The sequence below is a fragment of the Dermacentor albipictus genome, chromosome 1, assembly GCF_038994185.2.
Source record: "Dermacentor albipictus isolate Rhodes 1998 colony chromosome 1, USDA_Dalb.pri_finalv2, whole genome shotgun sequence".
In the NCBI taxonomy this organism is placed as follows: Eukaryota; Metazoa; Arthropoda; class Arachnida; order Ixodida; family Ixodidae; genus Dermacentor; species Dermacentor albipictus.
In genome coordinates this window covers 247934834-247952722 of record NC_091821.1, presented here as the reverse complement: position 1 = coordinate 247952722, position 17889 = coordinate 247934834, and positions in this window count along the sequence as shown.

The following is a 17889-nucleotide window of genomic DNA, read 5'->3' as shown; positions in this document are numbered from 1 at the left end:
ATCTGTACTTGGCTGCTGCGTAGCTGCCAAGCCGTCGTGGCAAATCCACACACACGCGCGCGCACGCACACACACGCACACAACACACACACACACACACACACACACACACACACACGCACGCACGCACACATATATATATAGGTACTTTATATTTCCCTCTACACACATATAAAGCTGCAGGTGCGCCACCTCAGTTCGCAATGTGGTACTTGTCATGAGGAGCGGACGGGCGACTGTCAGCTGAGAGTGATGCTATTTTCTCTACAGGAATACAGGGCAGCGCCGCAGGACGTCCCTGTTCCAGCAGATGCAGAACCGCTGCTAAATTGTGTCAGGAATAAAAAACGGCACCTGCGTTGCACAGGTACTGCTGCCACCAATTGACAAGAAACTCATGGTGACGTCTTCTTTGAAGCTGCAGCTGGCGCACCTTGGCACTAGTGGTCCTGACGTCATAGGCTGCAGTCGGATGCGGGTGAACAAAAAACAAAAAAAAATCAAGCAGGATGATTGTATCTGTAAAGGTGTCCAGGTACAGCACCGTGCAAAGCCATGGACCGAACGTCGCCGGATGACAGGAAACGGTGGCAACTGTAAAACTGTCAAGCAGATTTTTTTTAAAAAAAGCACATGGGTTTATATATGCTCCACTTTATCCTGCTCTTTCAATGAACACCTCTTTCTTCAGTCACGCAATTGCAGAAAAGGACGTGGTACTTTGCTGCAACACTTTGTTACACCAAAAGGGGATGGAGCACGACCACTTCCGAGAGGGCACGAGGAGGATGTTGTCACAATGAGTGTCGAACTGTATGTTTCTAGCCCCGTCCGGTGGCCCTTTCTGGAGTTATATTTCTCGGATAGGTGTTTACAGAGCACTTGTTCAAAACGTCTGGACGGCAGTTCTCTAACATCCCGAGGAGTTTTCAGTAGTTTCAATAGAGAGTTTTGTTAATGATGGCCGCTTAATTTTAACTTAGGACCGTTGTACATATACCTCTATCTGAACTTGCGAATGCATATATTCTGCCATTTTTAGTCATGTTGTATCAGCCAATGTTTTCTTGTCCCTTCTAATCCCATGCCCGCAGGGCCTGCAGCGCTCGACGCTGTCAAGAGGTTTCAGCGAAATTGTGGCGCACACTCTACAAAGGTAAAGTGAGTTAAGTGCGTGGCGTGCACATGACAGTCAGCGTCACAACGTAACAATTACGCCAATCGGACATCACATGCACAAGAAGAAATAAATGGGACAATGCGCCGGCCACGCTCGGCTTTGAGCTAAAACGACGCCGTATGGGGCAAAAAGAAGGCCACGGCCGTCCGCAGACGCGTGATAAGCAATATCATTGTGTTCCTGCCGGTTTTATCTCGGGTCCTTCATGTTTATAGCGGGAATCAATGCACGCTGGCGGGTCGCCGAAGATCCGGGAGGATGCGTGCTCGGATGGCGAAACCCGCGCCAACTGCTGGTCGTTCCGCACAAGGCCCCGCTGTCAGAACACAGGGAACAGTGAGATGCGCACAACGGCCGTCTTTCGCGGATTCGCTTGCCTCTCATCGTGGGAACACGGCGGCCGCCGCCGTGCAGTGCAATGCATGAACTCGCGCCCGGGAAACGACTGATTGTGCGCAGTGCCGCGTGCATCGCCCAGGTCAGAGGGACCTGTACGGTGTAGTCTGTTCACTATACAAGCACGTAGACGCATACGAACAGCACGCAACAAAAACGACGACGCGCCAGGGAAAGCAAGCTGCTCGCATGTACCTCGCTGGGAGAGACTTCCGTTTCTTGATTTCGTTCCAGGCAGGATGGTAGTGGCATGGCGACTTCGTTTCGCGCCGTTGCGCGACCTATTGTTTACAAGTCTCAAACGTAACATGTGTGACCTTGACTTGTCGTCAACAATCCAGAATGTCAGTGGTTGCGACACACTTTTGCTTTTCTTGTTAATAAGCAGACGGCGTCACCCAGCCGTGACTATCATCTTTTCTGCACAAACACCTAATTTAAACGATGAGATGGCGTCTTTGCAATAAGCGTGTTTTTAGCCAGCTTCCGTTGCCGCGTGCCCGCATTTATAGTGAATAATTTCAACCTGTCTATACTTTCGAGCGGCCGAGATTTAGCCTTAAAAACTCACAGCCATTCATATAGCCATCTATACGTACAAACAAGTTACCACGTAAACACTCTATGGTAGAGATGGTTTTTGCAGGCAATGGGTTTCTGTGAGACCTGCTAATTCCACACCCGTCATGGTTGCTTAGTGGCTATGGTGTTGGGCTGCTAAGCACAAGTTCGGGAGATACCCTGCACTGGGGAAGCGGGAAAGGAGATTGAAATAGGAGAAGGAAGAAAGAAGGTCACAGTCTCCTCTGCTACGCACACAAGTGTGCACCACTGAGTCAGTCACAAGTGGTCATACAGGCGGATGCATTTCAAGAAACGAACCAGCACCTTTGTGGCCTTGCACACAGCAGACTCACGAGGCCACGGGCCCAAGATCTCCTCTGTGAAGGAAAGGTCGTCTAAGTGCTTCAAAGCTGTACGAAGTGCACTCCTCTCATCTTCGTATGTAGGCCAGTCACACAAGATATGTTTGGTCGTTTCTTCTACACCCCATCTGCTTCATAGCCAGTCACTATCCTGTGACTGGCCAGTCACTTCACTGGCCAGTCCGCTATCCTAATTAGGAATGAGTAAGCTTTTGTGAAAGAAACACTCACTCGCAAGCGGCACAGTAGCGTTTCTTCCCGTGGGTTACAGACAGTAAAACTTCCAATGTCATATGCGAGTTCGTGGCATATAGGGGCCGTTTGGTGAACTCCGTTGTGTTCCATTTTCTTACAGTAACAATATGGACAATACCACTGAGATGTCGCGCTGCAGCCGTTCTCGGCAATGGTATCGAGGTGCGTTCATATACATCATGTGTCTGACAGGCTGCTTTGTCGGCATTTACATTGCCAGCAATGTTACAGTGCTCGGGTCTCCACTGAAATACAATGCCGCCCACCGCTTGATGGTAGTGTAATCGTATCTCTGCTACCAATTGTTCATGTGCGCTGTAGCGCAGAGATGATAAGAGTGATCACAGAGCTGCCTCTGTATCACAGAATATAGCCCAGTGATTTGGTGATTGTTGCTGCACATATAGCACTGCGCTATGGAGGGCGGAAGGTTCGGATCCTGTCGATGTTGTGACGTGGCTGATCTTGAACTTCTTGCAGATTGACATCGTCGGAATGACTACCGCACCAGTAGAGCTGATTAGAGTCAAACAGCGATCTGTATAAATGTGAACTCGATTGGAGTATGAATCATACAGTAGATGCAGAGCGGCTTGATTCAAGGTACAAGTTGGAAAGTCGGGCCTATTTCCAACTACTCGACTGGAAAGCCGCACTTGTGGCTGCCGGAGACACCACAAAGGACAAGGTGATCTTGCTGCAGGCGTGAAATCGGATGGAAGAGAGGATCGGTACGAGGCTACAATGCCTGAAAAAGTTGCACTTGATCTACTTTCCGAGAGGGAAGCAAGGCGTTCAGACTGGAGTCGGGAAAGGTGACGAAGATCATTTGTGAGGGCGTCTATGACGATATATGAATTGATGTATGTTCCCTGGCGATGGCAATTGTTGCGGCTGTTGAAGCGCACCGCGGTAGACCCAGACATGTTCTAAGTGTTTGAGCTTGCATGCTGTAAAGCACTCTGAGATGTGTTCTCAGGGCGCTTGACAACACCGGAGTGATGTAATGCAAGATATCCACTGATGGAGTTTTGAACAGTTGAATCATAGAACGCAACGACGGTCCCCATGCTTTTCCAGCAATGGCTTTGAAAAGGTGACTGATTGAGAGGAGTCTCTTCCTTACGTAGGATACATGGGGGCTCCAGGAAATGTCGCGGCCGACAATCATTTCTAACATGGATGGGTTGTCTCGTACAAGATAGGCTGTCCATTAATAGACACCGGGTATCCAGTCATCGATTTTTGCTAGAAGGCAACTAATGCGCAATTTTCTATTGAAGTTCTGAGGCCTTATCTCTGAAGATAATTACACGTTATCATTGCAGCCTTTTGTAACGTTGCGCGGCGAACCTGCGGCCGAGTTACTCCTGACGCCCAGATGGCATCTGCGTAAGTTGACAGACTGACGGACTGTGGCAGGAATTAAGAAAGTATATAGATATCTTTCCCTGCAAGGGGGGCGGAGCAATCCTTCCCAGCCATTCGGTGCAACAGTTCCAGGGTATCGCGTCCGTTTAGCGAGAAGTGTGTCGGCGCGTCAGGAGATTTATCGGGGCTCCAAGTTTAGACAGACAAGCAAAAAGAAAAGTTCAGTGGTTTAATCCGAGATGTAATCTGGTTGGCTGCACAATGAGGCAGAGTGGAAACACAGAGATGTAAAAGAATGAAGCAGATCCTCGCAACGCACATGTTGAAATCTATGTGAAGTGAAGCTTTCGTCAGGCAGTTAATCGAACGCTATAAATTTGCCCACTTCATTACCACGTCGTTGACGTAAATCGAACTGGCGCGCACGCATGTGCTCTCGTGCAACCGTGTTAGGCATTGTGATACATGTGGCCGTCATCTCAAAGAGCTAGTAGGCGTTGGGCACGATGTAAGTGTAAGCGCGATTGTGTCCCTCGTGGTTAGAACACTAGGCTGCCGTCCTGGGCATAGAGTTTCATACAATAATTACTAGAGGGAACTCTGGCACTATTGCCTAAGGGAGCTGTAGTTAGAGCGGTTGTACCAGCATGGGAATTATGGGAAGTGCACGGATTTGCATAAACTTCGTTCCTTTGGCTTGAAACGGCTTTGTGACTTTGCAAACTGGTAATTTTTAACAATGTACTGCGTAATAGATGATTAAATAAACATAACTAAAATTGTCCAACGGCAGGATTCGAACACAGGAACTCTAGCACAGAAACCTGATATTGATATCATTAAGCAACGGACGCATGTATCGACAAACGAATGAAACGCCCTTATGAATTTATCGCAGGCATGCCAGTGCCTTGAGACGCTTGGTGCGTTTCGATTTAGCCGCCTGGACAAGCTCAATGGTTGCAATTAATAGCAATTGTGCGTCTTCGTGGCGTCTTTTGCACTTCGAACAGTATAAGTTGCGCGGAAATTTACGACAATAAGAATTATATAGCGTATAATATACAAAGCCACAAAAACGTCTGAATCCACAAGCACGAAGATAAGACAAATACATGTACTTCCCATCATTCCCATGGTGGTACAACGACTGCAGTGCCAGAGTTCCCTCTAGTAATTATTGTATGAAACTCTATGGCCCCGCGTACCCGCCGCGGTGGCGTAGAAGCTATGGCGATGCGCTACTTAAGCCCGAGAGCGCGGGTTCGAATACCGGCCGCGGCGGCCGCATTTAGATGGGGGCGCGAATGCAAAAACGCCCGTGCACCGTGCTTTGGGCACACGATAATTCATAATTATCCGGAGTCGTCATTATGACGTGTCTCATAATCAAGTCGTCGTTTTGGCGTGTAAGACCCAAAAATTTATTTCAGTATTTGCTGTGCTGGGTACCAGTTCGATCCCACCGCCAGGTGCGTAATTTACTATTATTCTTTTAAGGAAGAGCTGCTCCTCGAAACAGCAGCAGCTACGGTCAGGAAAGTCTGGAAGAGTTCGCGAAAAAAAAAAAGCCTCACTTTAAAAAGGAAATACTAAGAAAGAAGAAACTGGAGGAGCTACGCCAGCAATCAGTCACAGTGAACGCTCCTTCGCTGTCTGTGGCTCGGCGTAGCGCTTACAAACGCCCAGGCTTTTCGCTTTGGCATGACACGCAGTCCCGCTTATAAAGCACCTGTCTGTGACAAAACCACCGAACAACTCACTTGTGATTGAATTGAATTCTGGGGTTTTACGTCTCAAAACCACAATTTTATTATGAGGCACACCGTAGTGGGGCACTCCGGATTAATTTTGACCTCCAGGTGATCATTAAAGTACCCTGAATGCACGGTATACACCGGCGCTCTTGCATTTTGCCCCCATCGAAATGCGGCCGCCGCCGCCGAGATTCGATCCCGCGACCTCGTGCCTAGCAGCGCAATACCGTATAGCCGGTAAGCCGCCGCGGCGGGTGTTATTTGTGATTGACCCCGGTTTTACTAACACAAAAATGTGCTCTTTTCCGCCTTCAGTAAGGTAGACAGCCGTCGGCATTTCGACGGGCAGAGTTCCAGGTTCCTAGGCTCTACAGACCCGCTTTAAAGGTAGCCCGCTTTAGCCCGCTTTAAAAGCGCCAAGTTGCAACTCGCGTATACGTGGGCGACAGCCTGCAAAATGACCTGTCCGTTGACAACAGACCACCAGCAGATTTCGTGCGCTCGTTTGTCGTCCCTATACTCGTGCGGTTAGCCCATCTTCCAGTCAAAGGATGAGCGCAAAGTCTTACACATTTCTTTTTCTTTTCTCTGATTTTCGTCGAAGTCCTCGTTAGCTTTTGAGAGGAGTCACACTGAATAGAACAATAGTTCGTTTTTTCGTGACGCATTTTTAAGGCGGCAGGAAAGCAGCTCAGTTGGTGGGCCCTTTGTCACTCGCGGCATGCCACGCATATTACGTGGCGCGCGTACGGGCACATCCTCAAACAACTGGCGAAAACGCGGATGTAATAAAGAAAGGGGAAAGGGAGTGGCATGGCATGCTTACAAAAATAGTTCAAAAAGAAGCCTCCTAACGCAGTAAGAGAGCCAACTCTACCTGCCGCTGCCGTGAACTATGCGTCATGTTTAGAGGACTCCGAAAGCAAACACTTCGTGTTTTTCCATGTGGTTGCTGTTAAGACCAATAACAACTTCCCGCTGTGGCTCCTGCATAGGCACCTTGCGCTGAAACTTCGGGCAGTAGTAGCAGCACCAATACACGCAGTTCATAACGATAACATTTGAAAATGTGGGAGTGCGCATCCTTTGCGCACGTCTAAGCATTTCCGTGTTTTAAGTTCGGGAAAGCTCGGTGCGTAACACTCAGACGAGCGATGAAGCGTGAGTGCCCGTTGCGAGTTTGGTAGCGAACCAAGCGGCTGGTATTTGCAACGTTGTGGCCATAAACGAAAGTGTCGCAGCGCCACCTGACCGTTGCAGTGGCCCTATAATTATACCACAGTTCGGCATAATCTTCAGCCATGTCTTTCGATAAACCTTGAGTCTGACCGTTTACCCGTTGTTGACGTGATCCCGCGCACTGTGATCCTGCGAAGCACGTGCTCATTTTTTTTTTTTTTCCGTCGTGTAGTCCCAGCATCAGGAATGCACTGCGTAGCAGGCAACGAGACGCACAGTTTTTCAGCTATGCGCAGCTGAGGCCGGGGCCAACTACGTGCGCCACGGATGGCTTTGCGTATGTTTACCAACGACAGCCTTATACGTTTCCTAAGAGAGAAAGGAATACAGAAAAAAACGAACGCGTTGCGATTGCGCCGGCACACGCTGCCAGTATATCGAAGCCATATAAGCGCGGAGTGCAAAAAGACAGTGGCCGCGTTCGAATGCGCGTTGCGTTCACCGGAAGGTGCCAGCCGGCGCTATTTTCGGTGTCACGGCCACCTCCACATGGCGCAAGCGTGCTCACTAATAGACGCGCAGGTTTCAACACGGCGACGGTGAGCGCACCGAGCGCTTCGCGGTGTTTTGGTCGGCGGGCAGCCAGCGCCCCTCGTCGCGGCCCGGCATTCCCGAGCTGACCCGGGCGCCAACGGGACGGGGCTTCGAGTTGCGTTGACCGCGCGCGGCCCGAAGCATGTACACGAAGAAGAGCGCGGGAGTAGACGGCGACCGCCTCTCCCTTCCCTCCCCCCCCCCACCTACCGGAGCCCAGTGCTTGCACACACACACATTCCTCCTCCTTGCTGTGAACGCACACCGTTTGAGTGCCAGTAAGAAACGATTCGAGCGCGCGCCCGTAAACACCGCGCGGTAACTCTGCACGAGCAGCACGCTCAAAAAAGCCGCCATTGCATTTTGTGCCCACACTTTGTCCACCTGTTACGGTCTCAATCTAAAGTGGAGGTTTTGTAAGTAAACGAAGTAAATGAGAGCGTTGGATTAACCTAATGGGAACAGTCAGTGAGTCTTAAATAGTGAGCCTTCTGGCGTCTGATGTAATTAACAAGTAGTATTATTATGGTGGTGTGCTCCCTTTATATATAGTTAGCTCAGACAACAACAACAACAACAAGAACAACAACAACAACGACGACGACGACAATGACAACGACAACGACAACGACAACGGCAACAATAATAATAATAATATATGGGAATTCAACCTGTTCGTCTGCTGAGGAAATGCGGACTCTTGCTGCCCGTTCTGACAAAGCAAGCCTTTCATACAGCAGCGAGTCAATTGCACTATGCATGTCGACCGCAGTGTAATCAGCTTTTTCAAAAAAGGAAAAAAAAAGAAGATTGTACATCTCTGAACTTGTATTTGGCACGCTTAATTTAATTCTCTGCACCGAGTGTCACAGAAGCGGATCGTGCAATCACTGCTACTACGACACGCATTCTCATTATTTGCCTTGTCGTGCGCGATATGAGAATGCATCAAAATTTCATGAATAAAAAAGGGCCTAAAACCAGGCTAAATTCCAGAAATAGAAAATAAATATGTCTGCTAGAAAGGGAGAGGCCTGTATATCAAGGAATCAAGGAGCAACTAACAAAGGCGACTGCAACAAAACACCTTATGTTTGTTCTGCTGTGCTGCTAAATTTAAGTCGTTTCAGTTGCGGCATTCGCGGCAGAAGTGGTTGACGGGCTGTTAGCTGGCAGTGTGCTTCCGCAATGCACCTTGTCGCTCTTCAAAAGCACCTCTGGCAGCATCACTTGTGCAGAGACAGAACACAGCCAAAGTGAAATCGCGTGGCCCTCTGCGTTGTTTTACGCAACGAGTACGCGTCATGTGTAGATGTGAGACGGTAGACACAGCGGCTGTGCTTGTAATGGCCCGAACAATAGCAGCCATTGTAGCAGCCATTGTAACTTTGATGCCAGCGAGCTACAGCGTCCCGCACGGAGGCTAAAGCGAATTGGTCATCCGTGTGAGCAAAAGAGCTTCCGTTGCCACCACGCATAGTACGCGTACGAGCTTCGTGCTTCGACCACGTGAGTTGAACTGATGGCCAGGTCAGTAGCTAGGTATGATAACCTAGGCAAGGCTAAAGTACGAAACATTAATCTCGTCTGCGAATGCAAAGTTCATCACTATACTGAAGCTCCTGGTGCCAACGCGGCTCACTTTTTGCCCTATCATCCTCTTGCTAGTTCCTATGTTTCTGGAACAACCGGTGCGTGGGCCAATAATTCTGACTTCAGATCTGGCGCAAATCTCTCGTTTGCGCTTAATTTTGGAAATAAAAAAAAACAGTTCGGAGCACCGCTCATTTATTGCTTGAGTGATTAATTCACATGATATTGGAGATGGTGGTAATTCATCATCATCATCATCATCATCATCATCATCCTATTCCACTGCAGGACGAAGGCCTCTCCCTGTAATCTCCAATAACCCCTGTCCTGCGCCGACCGATTCCAACCAGCACCCGTAAATTTCCTAATTTCATCACCCCACCTAGTCTTCTACCGTCCTCTGTTGCGCTTCCCTTCTCTTGGCACCCATTCTATAACACTAATGGTCTACCGGTTAGCTAACCTATGCATTACATGACCTGCCCAGCTTCAATTCTTTCTCTTAATGTCAATTAGAATATCTGCTATCCCCGTTTGCTCTCTGATCCACACCACGCTTCCTGTTTCTTAACGTTACGCCTAACATTCTTCATTCCATAGATATTTGCGCGGTCCTTAACTTGTTTACGAGCTTCTTTGCCAGTTTCCAAATTTCTGCCCCATATGTTAGCAACCGTAGAATGCACTGACTGAACGCCTTTCTTTTTAATGATAATGGTAAGCTTCCAGTCGGGATCCGGCAATGTCTGCCGTATGCGCTTCAACCCAATTTTATTCTTCTTTAAATTTCCTTCTCATGATGAGGATTTCCCGTGAGTAATTGACCTAGGCAAACGTACTCCTTCACAGATTCTAGAGGCTGACTGGCGATCCTGAACTCTTGTTCCCTTACCCAGCTATTGATCATTTTCTTGCCTTCTGCATATTAATCTTCAACCCAACTCTTACACTGTTAAGGTCCTCAATCATTTGTTGTAACTCGTCCACAGTGTTGCTGAACAGGACAATGTAATCTGCAAATCGAAGGTTGCTGAGATACTCGCCGTTGATCCTTACTCCTAAGTCTTCCCAGTTTAAAAACTTTAATACTTCTTCCAAGCACGCCGCGAATAGCATTGAAGAGATTGTGTCTCCTTGTCTGACCCCCTTTTTTTAAAGGTATCTTCCTGCTTTTCTTGTATAGAATTAAGGTGGCTGTGGAATCTCTGTAGATATTTTCCAAGATATTTACGTAAGCGCCATGTACTCCTTCATTACGTAATGCCTCTATGACTGCTAGTGTTTAAATTGAATCAGATGCCCTTTCGTAATATATGAAAGCCATATAGAGAGGATGATTGTACTCTGCGAATTAAAGACTAATAATGTTAGGTAAAATTGCCGCGTCAAAGGAATACACCAGTTTTGTGAACATGCGTGGACCACCATTTCCATAAAGAAAAAAAAAGGAAAGGAAAGGGCACTTTTCGCAGTTTTAGCGATTGGCCATACTTGGAAAGCACCCATCCAGCCACTTGAAATGTGTGTTGTATCTAAGACACCTTCGTTCACAGAAAAGTGTCTCGCAGCTTGCCATATACACGGCGTATCTCTTAATATTTTTTTTTCGTCCGCTCTGCGATGCATACACGTTTTCGGCAGATTTAATCATAGCAACTTCATATTTAACACTTTAGCGTCCATATTGTAGCCTATAGATAAAAGATAACTTGGGCAGTTACGCACGAGTTGTGTGAACATTTCTTTCTCCGCCCTTTGCGGAATCTGGCTTAGTAAACTGAGCCGATAAAACATGGCGAAGGCAGATTCTGATATCAGTGTCCGGTGCGTGTCCTCGCGTAGGTTTCTCACTCGGGCTGAGAGGCCGTGCAATGGCACAGTGCCTCACAGTATCGACTAATTGAGCTAACCAGTAAGTGTCCCCAGCAGCATATCTCAGCAGGTCTCATGGGAAGCTATCGCTTTGACAACCATCCTTCGATGGTTCCTGGCCAATGCTGAATTATTTATCTTTCTTTGCTAACGTATTTAAGCCCTCGGGAAAATGCGTTACATGTCGAGATTCGCTATCTGGACGGACAACGAAATCTTGAACGAAGGAGTTCCTGTAAGAATTACACGAACAATTATTTCTCCTTCGCGCGCTCGCTGAACTGCATATTAAATAAATGGAACAGGGCATTCTGGTGGGGGCGGGGGGGGGGGGGGGTGCTTATGCAGGTCGATCTAACCTTTCCCACCTGTCATCACGCTGTCACCACCGACTGGCATGGCTCCATGAGCCGGTTGTCTTACTACTCGCATTCGTATTTACCTTGACTTTTCACGGCAATGTAGCGTCTTGATGCCAGTGCCAGACCAAAATCATAATTCCTTCTTGCACCTTGGTTAACATCCCTGCCTCCTCCTCCTTCTGGCACCGCTTCTACGCCGCAGCAAGGTTTTCCGCTGTCAGCATACGCTGCAACCGGCATCAAAACGCAATAATGCTTGCCATAAGAAAGAAAAAAATGACGAAAAGCTCGTGGAGTTGTCAGCGGTGGCGGTGGCAACGTGAAGAAAGGTGGGGGGCGGCGAGATGGATGCCATAGGCGCTCTGTTCTCAGTCAGTTTCGACATCAGCGATCTTGCGAGGATGAAGTAAATGTTCGCCTATAGCTCCCGCAAAAAACTCCGTTGTTCAAAGCTTCTCCGTTTGGCTAGATAATGTCGAGGATGGCCTCTCAACTTCTCTGATACATTAGCCTTCCAAGGACGAATAGCTTAAAAAGGCGATAAACAAATTCTGCTCTTATACAGAACTTCTCGAATCACTCTTCATCGGTGGCCACAAGTCTGGATATTCAAATCATAAGCATAGGGTCTTCGTCAGAATAAATTTATGAAAAGGTGAAAAAAAAGTATGGCAGTATAAAAATATTAATGACCAAATCGATAGCAGCGGGAAGTAGGCCAATGCTAGCGAAGCAGTAGTGGCGGTTACGGTGCGACTGCTTGAACGATCTGTTCATAGACAGCGCGTCCATTCTCTCTACAGGTGTCTATAGGTGAGAATAGGATGGTTGAGTGCCTATCAACAATTCTCTCGGCATCACAACATGCGTGAATCGAGCAGCAGGACGGAGCCACAAACAAACCAAGGACAAATTTAGGGCACTTGAGGGCGACATCACGTGAGCAGAGCTTGGAAACGCTGCCCTTGGGTGTATGCTGTAACGCGTTATCAGTTCGGCAATTGGTGCCCAGAGGTCAGATAAGAAGTATAACCTGAGTAAACAAGCGCCAACTCGAGAAGGATCCAATGCATTCACCCATCGACTTCTATTGTCTTTCTGCTGGCACGACATTACGTTCGAGCATCAACAGATAAGCGCCGGTGTGCGCGAATTCGTGGGCGCCTTCGTACGCCGCGTAAGAACGCTATCGTCGTACGCACTAGAGCACCAACATACATTATCAGATATGTTTACATTCTGAGCTCGCATCGAATTTCTCTCCCGTCTCATTGACTGGTTGATATGCTGGCAAGGACTCGTGCACCTTGAAGGGATGAAATGGTTGAATCAGCCGGCCATGTATAATACCGTAATATCGCCCCCAAAAGTTTACGGAGCACGAGGCATACGCGATAGTTAAAAAGCTGGGTCATTATAGAATACGCGACCACCATATACTGTACGGTTTTACTGGTTGAGTGCACCAACTGCACGGATATTCAGCTTAATAGTGGAACCCGTGCACCGTGCCCGTGGGACGCCGACCACGCATGGTTGCCTATTCTCCTGTCCGACGCATGCATTTCCGACGAAGAGTAAAGCTCCAGTAAGGCAAGCATCCCAAATATGTCACCGAACGTTTGTTTTGTCGAGATGAAATGCTACGCGTTCTCTTTTTTTCTACACCAGCGGGGCACAACGCCTGTCTCCTCTACAGAAAGAAAAGGGCACATAGAAATGGATTCAGTGGGTGAACAGTAAGAAAAAGATTAAAAGGGAGGGGGTACAGTGAGTGAAGGAGACGAGACAGAAGTTAAAAAAAGAAACAAGAACGAAAAATAAGAAAGTGCAGAACAATAGAACAATAAAGCATGCATCTGCGTCACACACTCATCGAGTGGCACTTCAATTTGCAAGTACGACACTGACAACGATATGGATCACGTCTTGCACATCACGTAAATCTACTCGCCTATAACTTGCATTTGTCAAGAATTTGCCAGCTGCTGCTCCCCCTGGCATGTTATCTTATGAAAGCAACGGATGAAGCCAGCGGATGACATCACCGGGCACTGATGTCGGCGAGTTTCGGCCGGCAGCGAGCGGGAAAGTGTTCAGCGGGGAAAGTGCGGGGAAATCCCTGTGCTCAGATCACCCAAATCGAGATCGAACGCATCGGATGCAAAGAATGCTAACGAACCCGGCTCGTCTGGCATCGCCGGAGCAAAGCCCAGAGACTGCAGATGTGCACAGTAGCCACTTGCGACGAGGAGAGAGTACTTTGGCGTGGCGCGCCACGGCGAAAGCCGAAAGGACTCAGCCGGATGTCTGTTGTCGAAAGGACAACAGACATCAATGAAGACTGCCTCCTCGCCACGTACCAGGACGATGTTACGGCGAAGCTTGATGTCTCCGTTTGATGATGGTAAACCGACTCTGGCATGCAGCACGTTGACGCGCCACGATGTGGTTGCGTCGGGCCCTGTACTGTGCACTCTGTGGCATACAGTGACACAGGACGTATGGCAGCGTCTCCCTGGCATAACCGCACAAGCTGCATCGCTGATCGCGTTCAGCCGTCACCCACATGCACGCTCCGTTGAAAGGAAGGAGATTGAGCCTGGCCTTGTGGATGAACCGCCAGTCCGCAAACCGGATGAAGGAACCGAAGTGCATGAAGCGCGAACTGGCGGTATCGGCGACCGCGCACTACAGAACCAAACTGAGCCATGGATCCAGCCTTTGCGAAGATTGAGTATATAACATACTTCCACTTCGTGACCAATCGGGCATTTAGTAAATTTGTTAACGTTCCTATTTAAATGTGCGCCAACTATGCATAACCGCTCATTTCCCTCTGGACACCTTGAACAACCAGAAGGTGTCTACGCGCTAGCCAAAGCAGTTTGAAGGACAGGCCGTTCCAAAAAAAAAAGGGGGGGGGGGGCACGAGGAGTCTACGACTGCATTCGCCTGCGACGGCCGCCTCATTCCGATGGGGGCAGGATGCAAGAAAATTTTTAAAAAATACAAATAATGGGGTTTTACTTGCCAAAAACACGATCTGATCATGAGGCACGCCATAGTGGGGGACTCCAGATGAATTTAGACCACCTGGGGTTCTTTAACGTGCACCTAAATCTATGTACACGGGTGTTTTCGCATTTCGTCCCTATCGAAATGCGGCCACCTCGTGCTTAGCAGCCCGACACCACAACTAAGCAACCACGGTGGGTAGAATGCAAGCACGTCTATGTACTTAGAATGTTCGTGAACTCAGCTCGTTAAGTCTCTCATAGCCCCTGTGATGCTTTAGGAGATTAAAATCAATCAATCAATCAATCAATCAATCAATCAATCAATCAATCAATCAGAATTACTGAACGCCCGTGTTTGCGAGTACATGCATTCACTGTCTGCCTTTACATGTGCCTTTCATTTGGCCCCCTCTTTCTGTCCCCGCAGTTCAGGGTAGCTTTCCTGCAGTCTCAACTCATCGAACTGTCCTTTTCTCTGTCCCTCCCTATTTAATCTCTCGTGTCAATTTGCCTTGCCATATAATTCCTTCTCCGCGTTTCACGTGTTCAAGCACGCGACCCCTGCGAGACAAAGAGAGCCGACAGACTGCACTCCACGTCTGACGCAATTTCTTCTGGCAGATAAGATAAGCAAAGTCGCACCGACGGCGGGTCAATATTGCGCTTACTGTTGGCGCCCCATTCGACGACACGTTTAATATTTACGCGTCTGTCTATTCATGTCGCAGCTTTCCCTCTTTGCTTTGAACTCCCGTCGGGACACGTGCTGGATTCAGGGAACAAAAGCATTAGTTTGCAAAGTCAGCCAAACTTCGTTGGGCTATAGCATAGCAAGCATGCATGCCAGTACGCGGGGACTGCCAGGCTATAACCCCGCCTGTACAGCAAGGAGCTTTACCAACTATAGCCAACCAGCTGCATTCTGTACGCTGTCACGTGCATATCAAGCAGCGACATCCGATCGGTCATTTCTAATGATACCGCAGTCATTTAAATCCGATGCCGTGTCCGTTCTCAACTGCATGATTGCGAACTTTTGTTAAGTTCGCTGTTATTTCTCTAATGCGGTGCTGCTTCTCTTGCGTCCGTTGTCAACATAGTGATAAAAAATTCACTGACGCGAAATAAACAGGCGAAGTGAATGACACAAGCACGTGTCTACATCCCCAAACTAATAAAAAGGGTAACGAAAACAATAGAAGGATCATGGTAAAGAGGAATGTCGAGTTACCAGAGAGTGAATGAACCAAGTAGGTATCTACATCACCAAATTAATAAAAAGGGTAACCGATACAATAGAAGGATCATGGTAAAGAGAAATGTCAAATTAGCAGAAAGTGATAGCGCAAAGCGAAAACGTGGGTAGAATACAAAACGCAAAAAGAAAGAAAATGTAGCAGTGACAAAAGATCACACAATGGTTAGCAATACACCGCGTGTAGCTGGTCACGAAAAGCATCCGAGCTAGATAAAGAAGCGATATCGTCGGGAAGACAGTTTCCCCGGGACGACGAGACGAGGAAACGTGGATGAATTAAACGCACTCGCGTTATCAAAACGCGCATGAAACTAAGTGTAGTTATTATCAGTTCTGGCACGTAGAAACACAGATTTTGTTGTGATCATTATGAAGACGTCGTGACTGGCGTTCCGGTGCTCAAACGGGCGAGCGTGTGACGTGTTACTGTAGACGTACTGATTGGGGGGGGGGCGTAAGGGGGGGGGATACACACACATAACAGCCAGATACTACGACGAAAACAATCAACTGCCGACCAAAACAAACCAGCCCGGTTTCGTGCCCCTGAAAAATCTTTCATGGTTACGAAACTTAAGCGCAAAGCACAAGGGACAAAGAAGGAAGTCGGAAGTCGCAGCGCTCGCGTCGGGCATTTCCTTCCTTGTCCCTTGTGTTTTGCGCTGAATTTTTCGTAACCATGAATCCAGCATTCCAACTAGCCCAATTAGCAGTCTTGATTCACCCTGAAAACTATGTTGAAACGACGTCTACAGGTGCATGCATGTGAACACTTGTAATCATTGTTAAAACGAGGTTTACAGGTGTTTGCGTTTGTTAAAAGCTGCCGCCATAACCGCTGCGATGGCGAAGCAGCCATGGCGCTCTGCTGTCGACTGAGATGTCGTAGGGTTGATTGTGGGCCACAGCGCCCGCAGTTAGACGGCGGGGTGGAATGCAAACGTGCCCATGTAGTAAGATGTAGTTCAGGACATTGACATTTGGTAGAAGCTCTTCACTGCGGCGCGCCTCGTAGTCCAGGAATAGCTTGGGACGTCAAACCCTAATATTAGACAACTTCAGACATGCATTATAACTGTACACAGGAAAAAAGCACCTGGCTGTGCATGGCAAATCTTCCCGTCAAGCAAAATGGAGCAGGTTAGGTTGGCAACCGTAGGATCCGTACGACTGATATACGATGGCAAGTTGCCGTGCCTCGTATCCTGGGTTGTAACGTGGGGTCGTAATACTACTTCAGCCGAGCGGTAACGGGCGCTGTTAGGCCAAAGAGACAGGGCTGGAAGCCGGGGCCGCATTCTCGATTAATGACTTTCGGGGATGTCACTTTTATTACGCATCCATCCATCCCGGTGTCCATCAGAGTTGGATACCGGGATAGGAATTGCACACTTCTCATCAGTGTTATTTTCATGTGCCATAGTTGTTAAGTGCACTGCCAATATACGCATGCCCCACGTCGATCCAGCCATGCGTAGCTCTGATCGCTCCGTCACACACAAAAAATGAAAGCATCCCCAAAAGCAGTGAATACGAGAACATGCATGGTCAATCCTGCTTTCGGCCACCTATAAGCGCTCGAGACTTTACAATAAATCAACGGATTGACGCATTACTCCAGCTCGGAACTAATTTGCTGCAGCGACAGCAGCTTGGTCTCATTGTGGAAAGTCATCGTCACACTGAGAACAACATTGCGATGCACACAATGTCGTTTTCGTACGCTACAGCTGTGACCTCCTGCTGTGCCTTGCCCTCGCTGTGGCTTCCTAAATACATGCACAGGCCCCACCCCTCTCAGAGTATGCGTGCCACGCGAAACTCTGCACAAAATCTCAATCGCTAAAGCTGCGCTATAGCTTATAGCCTAGTTAGTGTGCCTGGCTTTTCGCCACACATTGCCGCACAGGCACGAGTTCGATCTCCAATGGCAGTGTTGGACGACGTTTTGTGTTAAAAAAACGAATAGCTTTCTTTGGCTCTATCCCCCGTTACCGTGGTGGGCAGACTTTCTCCACTGAGGGCACCTGCTCTCGTCACCAAACGCCAACTACAGCTCTTTGAGACGCACCTGCTGTTGCATGACAGATTTGGGGCGTCTGAAGATGCACATCCTATGGACGGTG